Source organism: Cyprinodon tularosa, unplaced genomic scaffold (assembly GCF_016077235.1).
Source record: "Cyprinodon tularosa strain WSP-4 unplaced genomic scaffold, ASM1607723v1 ctg491, whole genome shotgun sequence".
Lineage (NCBI taxonomy): Eukaryota > Metazoa > Chordata > Actinopteri > Cyprinodontiformes > Cyprinodontidae > Cyprinodon > Cyprinodon tularosa.
The window spans coordinates 535,628-544,473 of record NW_024039220.1 but is presented as its reverse complement, the minus strand read 5'-3'; the positions used below and the strand labels follow the sequence as shown (position 1 = coordinate 544,473).

Genomic DNA, 8,846 nt, shown 5'->3' with positions numbered 1-8,846 from the left:
TAGTTTTTATCATCCTTTTCAAATATCACCTAAATGTAAAACTCAATAAGGGAGTTTATACTCTGGTTTTGCTTTTAAAAAATTTGTTAGTTTCTCTTGAAGCTAGAGATTATGTTTGGTATATTTGACATAAAACCCTAAAAATTTAATCCTTTTATAGCTCCCTAAAGAGCTTTTATTATTTATTTATTTATTTTTGCATTGGCTATAGATCAGTTATCATTGTTGGGCAAATGCACCCTTACGTCCTTTTTGAATTTCCCCCTGACAAAAACTAGTTTATTACATGTAAATAATCCATCACTTAAGCATTTAAAACAAATTACCATATTACCATGAGCTATTACATGTTCAACAATATATTTTATAAAATAAAGTCTTTATATATTATAGCTATGTTTTTCTCCCATAAACTACAATTTAATATTATAAGTTCTAAATAAAGAAAAAATTACCCTACTACCCTCAAAAAATCTATGATCTCACTTTACAGAATCTCACCTTATAAAATCTGTACTCATAGGATTCCAAGCAACAGCATCTGTTTTGATATTTGTTCAATTATTACCCAGTTAGACGTGGTAGAAGTCATAAAGCTGATGATTCTATTGTCTGCTTCTATTTGTGTTAACAAAAAATGCATTCCTGCAGCAGACACCAGCATGCAAACAACTAAGTCTGCTCGCGGAAACCAATGAGCAGTTTTGGATTTATATTGAGTTAATGCAAGTGAAAACAAAAATCAACTGCAAGTTTTAGGGCCCCTGCATGTTCAATCAGATCAACAGTTTAAAAAAACAACAACAATAAAACCCAGTGATTAGCTAAGTAATTAAACACAGACAGTTTAAGTTTTATTCATTTAACAGAGAGTGATGTTTAGCTTAAGACAAAACCTTGATCATTTTATACTCCAAGTCATCAAAGTAATAACATGAAGCTCATCCAATCTATTTTGCAGATTGTATCACCAATGAAGAAGCAAAATGTGTTGCAGGAATGTAAGCCTAGTTTCTTTATTTGGAAAACTAAGAGTGACTATTTGTCAATCAACTGTCTGTGAGATCCAGTAATACCTTATATAAAAATGTATCAAGATTTTAAATGTGCCAATAAAAATCTAATTTGTGAAACATATTCATGAAAATCAAATATGCTTTAAGTCTAAAAATGTTGCAGCTTTTTAATGATTAGCTCCAGATTCCATAACATCTTGTCAGCCGTGTTTTGTATCCTCAAAAATTGCAGCTCATTTGTATTCTTTTCTGTTTCTTCCACTGATTGTCTGCAGAAAATGATGGAGAAGCAGAGGTTGGAATCAAGCACTGTGCTGTCGATGAGCCCTCTGCCTTCAAGACTCATTTCAGAAAAGGTCTGTAAAGGTGACAAATGACACGGTAAGAGAACAAGAAAAAGGTTGGAGGGAACAGTGAGTTTTTATGGGACTATTGTGGCTCAGTTCTTAGGGAATTCTCTCCATGTTGTTGCCATTATGCCAGAATGCCATCCGCATGCTTCCAAACAGACCGGTGAGCTACTAAGCTTAGGGATATCCATTTGCAATCCTAATGTTCTAAGGAAAAGGGAACTGGAGTCTTCTCAAAACAAACAAATTGAATATCACAGCTCTGCAGCATTGCAAGGGATGCCTGTAGCTAGGGTAGCACCCCCCCCCCCCCCCCCCCCCCCCAAAAAAAAAAAAAAAGTAGTGGAGGATCTGGTTGGCCAAACAAACAAAAAAAGAGTAAAGCTAAGGAAGAAAAGTTATCAATGATTGATGGGCTCCTGATGAGGCCAAGACTTTAGCCAACCAGTGGATGTGAATCTGTTTGTCAGAAATGATTGCAGTGCCACCGAGTCTGAAAGAAAAATACAGATAAGAAAGAGAAAGCTCTAGAGGGCTGTCTAAGAACAGTGGGTGGTTTGAGGAAAACGCTCAGAAGTAGGTATGATCAATGTTACAGAACGTTCAAGCTATTACATGGCCTGTCAGTGCCACCTCCCATTGTGCTTGCCCTCTTTTATTCCATACATATTGTCTATCTCTTGGTCAACCTTTGTGATGTTGTACATTATTTTGATTCAAACTCTCTTGGGGTATTTCTTGACCTTCTTCCCCTTTTTTCTTTCTTTCTTTCTTACTCTAAAATGTACAGGTCTAAATGTCAAATGCATAAAACTGTCTAGTGTACACCAAAGAAAGGAAATATCTATACAAAAAAGGTCCCTTAATGCAGGTAAACAGTTTTTCCTCTATTGGGTCAAACAACCTAATTCAGCTCAAATTAAAGATTTATATAGAAATAAGACTTTGCTTTTTTTAATGAGCGTCTTTTGCTCTCATTAAGTTTACATGAACCTTTTAAGCATAAATACCTTCAGCTAACAGAAAATGAAATGATTAAGATGTTTTTACAGCTGATGTAAAAAATATTAAGGACATTTCTAAATGAGGATGATTCATCTGTGACCTAGTTTTACACGTAAAGTAATTACTTATTTTCTTCATGGAAATCAAATACAGGGCTTACGAATTTGCCACCTGACAACATGTAACACATGGGTACATTTGATCCACGTACTAATGAGTTAAGGTGTTATATTCTTTGCTGAGATATTTTTTTTCCAGAATATAACTTCAGTGGCTTCACAACCCACATGTTTTTTTAGAAACAAAGGCAGGCAGACAAAGCATAAAGCATCCCATTTTTTAAAACAAAGAAGAAGACCCACATATATTTCAGGCCTATTGGGGTAATGCGCTCTAACTACTAGGCTATGTGCTGTATCACATTTTTACACTTTTGAGATCCACTGTAAACAACTGTGTAAGAAACATCTGACATGGCCGAAAGGGACCTCTGCCAGCATTTTTACAGGCCCCTTTCAACGTATTCTCTGTTGCCTGGTGCACAATAAATCATATCTAGAGCAGCAATTTATGATACATCTATAACAGTTAACTTTCAGGCGTTACCAGAAACATAATCTGGAAAACAGCTTTGAGGAATCCAGATCATCAACATATGAAAAGCAGATATACACACGTTATGTATTATGTATTATGTTATGTATTATCTTCATAACAATTTGTTTGCTTTTTGCTGAGGTTATAAGTGGCCTAAGTCTTAATTACTATTACAATTTTACTTCTAATTGATCTCTTTCGCTACAAGGAGCACTAAAGAAGAATTTTATTTAAAACAGTCAAAAATAAATTGATCAATTCATTAAAGGTTCAACTGTTGAAGGGAGAAAGCAGCAGCTGGGTTATATATGCTAGCTAAAGCCAATTTTACAGGAAGGAAACCCTTAAATACATACTTCTTACAATTTTCACTTTCTTTGAGTCTTTTTAGATTAAGGGACTGGACAACACAACAATTTTGGAATACATTAATAATAGAAATGAACTGACAGAAGTGGAAGGGTCTGCAATCCTAAAGCAAAATTCAATGGCTGTTTTGAATCATGTTGTGTTGCAGAATGATAATTAAATATGTCACACAAAAAAAAGATAATCTGAAACCAGTGAATTCATTATCCTTCATTGGGGTGGAAAAATGGGCTCAAATCATAGATTAACAGCAAACAAATTATTAGCAAAAATCACACTGTCATTTTAAAATAGATCAAAATCTAAAAGGGATGTTTTTGAACTGTTATTGAATTTTAATCAAGGAGAATTTAAAGACAAGGAAGAGGTCCTACCCCCTAAAAAGAGCATTGAACACAAATACTTATCACTAAATTCTGTTCTGGGATCTTTTACCCAAAAGCTTTAAGTTCTCCTGTTTTTCTGAAAACAAAGAAAGCATTGCCTTCTGAAGTGCTGGATGCATAAATTCAAGCTAATGAAATGAGCCGTCTGCTCCCAACCATCCATTCTCTATAATTGCAGCGGCTCTGCTGCCGTCTGCCCTGAAGCTCTCCCACTATGAGATGACAGTCCAGCCCAATCACGACTCTGATCACCTGTCACTTTAATGAACTTAGATTCGCTCGGACTTTTCTTCCTCATTTCATTCCTTTTCTCAAAGCGGTTGGCTGATTGATTTTACAGAGTCAGAGTAACAAAATATCAGCAGATCTATAGGTCGTGACAGCTTGTAGATGATCTATAAGTAATAGTAAATTCAGTTCCAGTAAATGCTGGCAGGCTGGGCGGGCGTCTTGTTTCCAACTCGCCGTGCGCGAACTTCCACTCCTCATATTGCCATTCGCGTCTCCGATTCTTCACTCCCTCTCTCTCTTTTTGAGCGGAGGGTTGTTTTAAGTTTCAGGAGGGACACATATTCCATAAGAGCTCGGTTTATTGTGGAGATAGAAGCTCATATTCGTAGGGAGGCGTTTCTTTTCTCCCCTCCGAAGTGGAGAGAGCAGTTTGGCCCGGAGTGATGCGCTATTTCTTTAAATGAGAAAGTCAGAGACATGTCTCTTTCTGTGGAGGACAACGCCAGCCTCGCTGCCATAATGTACGGGCGAGAACAAGCGAGTCTTTCCATCCTTAAGACGACATCTGGACCTGCCAGGGCTCAGAGGTATGGATTTTATTCTTCCATCTTTCTCCCGATAAACGCTGGGAGACGCGCGCTCATAATAAGGCTTTATGTGTGGAGCGCGCGCTGCTTTTACGCACAGTTTGCCTTCTCATTTTCATCTCTAAGTAATTAATTTCATTAAGGGGCCATATCTGTCGCATTGCACTGGGTCCCCTGTGATGGAGGAGGTGGAGGAGGGTGTTAATAAAGAACTCACACAGTTCGCACCTGCGACTGCTGCAACTAATACCCCATTCTTTTGTTTTTCAACTTTCTATTGCTTGAACATTTCTGTGTAATATGATCTAAATATGAATGCATAGACACGTGTTTGGGCAGTGATACGATTTTATTTTACCTGAACAAAGAAATGTAAGAAAAAAAATTATTTTTGCGAGAGAAAGTAGGGTTTTCTTCTTCCAAAAGTATTTTTCATTTTATTAATGTTTGGCATTATATTCTGTATAAATGCTTAAATGGATCTAGTATATAGTGTTTCTAATTTAAAGGCTTGTCTTTATCATATTTGATCATTAATCAGACTGTTGCCTAGATTCTTTACAAGGATGTGAGCCACCACATTTAATTGCCTGAAACAGCAGCAGTGCTGTATCCAGGCATTTTAATGGAAAGTTGCGGTGAAGGAAAAAATGTAAACGTGACTAGTGTCATTGTTTCGGGATCTTAAGGTTCCCAATGGGGATTTTCCAACTTAAATCTGATAGATAATTTGTTAAGGGAGCTCAAGATTAGGGTAATGGCAAGGAGGTCTTCCATCCTAATATGTCTCATATGCCTCATATGTCAAAGATACATTTTTAGTACCACTGGAAAACCTAAAAGGATTTATTGGTTGGTGTTGGTAGAGATTTTTCATAATTTTTGTAGAAGTAAATAAAGGATTTTGAGATCCCATATTTTAGAAATATGGTAATAAAAAGATGGAATATTTAGAGTATTTCATTATTTTCTAATCTTTTACAATATGGCTGGTTTATGTCTGATCACAAAAGACATTTGACTGAACAAAAATATTTCATATTTAACATCTTACAGTTTCATATAATTTAGTGTTAAATTGTTTACAATATTTACTATGACTTCAGTGAGTGTTTAATTGGCCTTTATTTTTTTTTTTTGTTTGAATAAATAACATAAGTTTTATAATTGTCAAACTGTGTTGTAAAGAACTTATTTGTCAGAAGGATTCAGTTCAGGCTGATGAATCTGGACTAGAGATCATTATGTACACCAGATGCTCTAAAAATCAGTAAATTGCCATTATCATTCTTAATTATTTACATTACTTACAAAGCTTATGTTAAAGATGTGAAATCTACCTTATCTGAACATACAAATATACAACAAAAGTTTGATCAGGGCACCACTAACAGGTCTACTTGTAACACTCCCCAGTGGAAAGGCACCCTGGATACAGAGCCACACGGCGAATACCTGCACTGAATTCTGTCACCTGAATCTGAGATGCATGAGCCAACAAGATGATAAATGCCCAATCTATACCTATTTGTCCATCCAACACCTCAAATGACCCTGTCTAAATGCTGGTGTCTTATCATCTCCTCCTGAAGTCTACGATCAATAGGCAATGAAGACAACTCAGCCACATTCTGCTTCATAGACAACAAACCAGTCTGGCAAAAGTGTCTATAGCTGCTGCTGTCACCCTCACACTATTCTCCCTACCAATGTGACAGAGATAACTCACAGGTGTGCAAAATACATAGTGCAAAGTAGAGTGACCTGAAGACTCTAGAGGTTCCTGACATTTCTGGGAAATGCACGAAGAGTATGAGGATTATCAGCTCTGCAGATAGCCATGACCTCCACTGTGGCTTAGGTAACTATTATATTGTACAGTCTAGTATGATAATAATAGTTCATAAAAGCATGTGTCAACACAAGTAAAGCACATCCCCTAATAAATCATTTTCCATCATCAGATTTTTAGATTTTCCAGGTCTGAGGCAAAGTGCAGGATTCTCAGATGCATTTGCCGTGTAATGTTTTAACATTTTAATCCTGTAAATTATCACAATTTTCAGTCATCATTAACTATGTGCCATTGCCCATGTTAAACACATTAAATGACGTTCACCATCTCTAAAATTAAATTACACAGGGAAGGAGCTGTCGTGGTGCGTAGCAAGCAGATCTCCACATGTGGTAGCGAAACTGAGGATGAAATGTACTGGTAAACATGTTAGACAGATAAGGCGCATTGGTATTCTGCTGTCTCCCTCGGATGCTTGCCTCAAGGCCTTGTTGATAATACAGGCCTTCTGCTTCTCTGGGGTCAAAGGTTGGAGCTTGATTGGCAGCAGGCTGAAAAAGGGAAACAGGCTATGCTGACTAGAGTCTAATTGCTTGGCAGCACTCAGATGTTCTTGATGCCATGTTCTTAATCTTACACTTTTCACACTTAGATACTTACAGGCTGTGCACTAATCTTTGGACCCCATCGGCGGACAGCTCTAGGCACCTCTCACGCAGCTGCAGTGCAGCAGGCAGGCGTGCGCTCAGGCCATCTTAGTCATTCCGAATTGTTTTTCTTGCAAAAACGGCTGCTCTGCTTCATTCGCTTTCAGCCGCACCTCTCGGCTCTTTATTCCTCGCCGCCTCTGCTGTCTGCCAATGTGCCTGAATGCACTCAACCAGAGAATCACATATAATTGTGATCTCTGTCTCTATCCCCTCATCTCTTTGAGTCTATTTGCCAAAAAACATCCATACACACAAACACACACACACGTGTATATTTGCTCACAGCCACATGTGCTCAGTGTTTCTAAATAAAATAGATGCCAATATAAATTTCAGTGATTTACCTTTTTGAATTTCATGCTCTCTGGTTTTAAGGTGTCCTACATTTCTCAGTAGGCACTAAAATGTCTTATTCTCTCTTTAACTCCCATTTGCAGGAAAACAAAATGCCTCTCTCTAAACAACTATTACAGCAGTAAGACATTTTGTTGTATGACAACAACCTTAATATTTCCTCTTAAATCCTAATATAATGACATGGAGTACAAGTCCAACCAATATTAAAACAGCAAATTATAGAGGAGAACACATGTTTGCTTTTACTTAGATTACAACCATATAATGTTGTTCCAAAAATCATATCAGAGTAACTAAGATTTATTTGTTTAAAATACTCATTCATCCGTGAACGTTTTTTTTCACAGAACATGGGCTGTTAAGCTATTCTTATAATATGATAATCCTGAATAAAACAAAGGGGTTTAATTGGAGCACTAATAAAGAATATTCATATAATATTAGATAATTCATTTGATCTAAACAATAAATTAAAGAATTATTCATATTACTGCCAAAAAAACTAAACATATTCATCATTTTAGTTACAATAATGTCAATAGTATAAATTTTTTATTTTGTAAAATCTCAGTAAATCTAGACTTGATTTCTATAGATTGTCAAGTCTGGTTTTAAAACTTAAAATGATAATCTGAGAGGAGATCTTTTGTTGTTGTTTTTTTAGACCATACCCTTTTTTAAATTTTCCTTTCTTGTAACTGAAGCCTTCTTTACTGTATTACATTGGGGGGAAGGGGACAACTTTTCTTATCTCCAAACTTACAGCTGGAGATAATACTGATTACTGGCACTTTCTGCATCATCTCATTCGAGGGACTTTTATATATAGGAACAATCCAAAACTTTAGCCATGATTCCAACAAAATGTGATGCGAATTTTGGGCAAACTTTTTTAAAAAGTCATAAAATAAAGAAAATACAAATTAGATATATTTCCATTTGTTGGAGCAAATTAAGGCGATTCAAGGTATATTATTCTCATACACTGTGTTAAGCTTGGATGTACTAAACTGGAGTTAGCAAGCTCACACAGACCACATATCTGTGATTTACTGAGGTTTTCAGGAATGAGTTGCGATTGGGGAATTTTTACTTACTTTATAATGTCAGTTAGTATTAACGATGGTTCATGCCACCATGAGATGTCGAGAAAGAAATGTGATTCTAATGCTGCATATAGACCTTAAGTTGTGAGGAGTATTTGCTATGTCAGAACTTATTTGAAAGGTTTCCATATTCTCTTTAGCACAATTAAAAAAAAAATAATAATAATAACAAATCACTCAAGCAAGTGTAGAAACATTTTATTTAAATGTTGTTTCCCTCCAGATCTTCTAATGCAATTCTTCAAAATGTGCAAAAAGGTTGATTTAGACACATTTAGAAGCATTTGGGTGTTTTTTTTTTCTTTACATAATAAATTACATAGGGGAACGAACTGGG

General features: G+C 36.1%; 1 protein-coding gene across 1 annotated transcript in view; it reads left to right on the top strand.

Moving 5' to 3' along the window:
- The first annotated feature begins 4,070 nt into the window (after positions 1-4,070).
- The window catches only part of syndig1l (synapse differentiation inducing 1-like), a 65,510-nt gene continuing 60,734 nt past the window's right edge, over positions 4,071-8,846 (top strand). Inside the window, exon 1 of the mRNA XM_038302500.1 lies at positions 4,071-4,541. The gene's annotated coding sequence lies outside the window, so the exon portion shown is untranslated. The remainder of the gene's footprint in view (positions 4,542-8,846) is intronic.